The following is a 1,086-nucleotide window of genomic DNA, read 5'->3' on the forward strand; positions in this document are numbered from 1 at the left end:
AGGTAAATGATATGAGGGAAGGATCAGGGGAAGACTGTTGGAAGAAACATGAGGGGGAGGATTACAGGGAAAGTTGAACAAAGAGGGAAGAAATACACATTTCTGACAAGTAGTATTTTGAAATCAGTTTACTTCATGTGAGCATAAATATCTACAATCCGCGTGTGTATAAACGTACATATATTAAACAGATGAAAAAAAAAAACATGTGAAATAAAAGTATAATAATTTACATGAAAGGCAGATATAAACATACATTTATATTGTGTTTTGCAGCTAAAACTAGATGCACTATTTTGGAGTAATGGCAAGCAGAACCATTCATCCTACCACAACGACCATTAATAGTAACCCTCTTTGCTTATTTATGAGCAGCTAAGCCTGGTGAGAGAGATAAAGTTCACTGTTCATGGAGTCACTCAGTGAAAGATTGACACTGAGATAACCGGTATTTTTAATAAATTCTGAAATTATGAGATAAGCTAAAATAATTATTTTTATCGGATAAGAAGCGATGATGTTCGATCAAACGCTATTTTTGCTATTAATTATTCATGAATTTCGATAACAAAGGACTCGACACTATTGACGTTAAAACATCAAATTGCATACCAAGTATGACCTTGCAATATAATTAAATCTAAATCGTGAAAATAACTATCATAATTACATCTAAAGTGTGAAAATAACTATTATAATTACAGCCCATATTTATTATATTTCGAAAAGCACAAACCTCGGTGCGATAAACTGTGGCCGAAGACACTGCCATGCGCTTCCATGGCCGCCATCCAACACACTTTGCCAACTTCGGCGCGAGTCTGAAATATCACCCTAAAGAGAAAAGAACCGGTAAAATACCGTCTAATATTTTCTTCTCCTTCTTCTTTCGCGTTCTATGCCACGCTTTTAAAGGGGAGGACGACGAAAACTTTTATATTTTTCTTTTCATGACTAAAGTTTGGACACTCGGCCACCTGTCTCCAGCGCGGCAAAAACAGTTGTTTCTTGAAAATGTTGATATTAACACCAAAACGTAATGGACCCTTATTGAATGTCAGCACGTGTAATAGTAGATGAATACAG

The sequence above is a fragment of the Penaeus monodon genome, chromosome 33, assembly GCF_015228065.2.
Source record: "Penaeus monodon isolate SGIC_2016 chromosome 33, NSTDA_Pmon_1, whole genome shotgun sequence".
In the NCBI taxonomy this organism is placed as follows: domain Eukaryota; kingdom Metazoa; phylum Arthropoda; class Malacostraca; order Decapoda; family Penaeidae; genus Penaeus; species Penaeus monodon.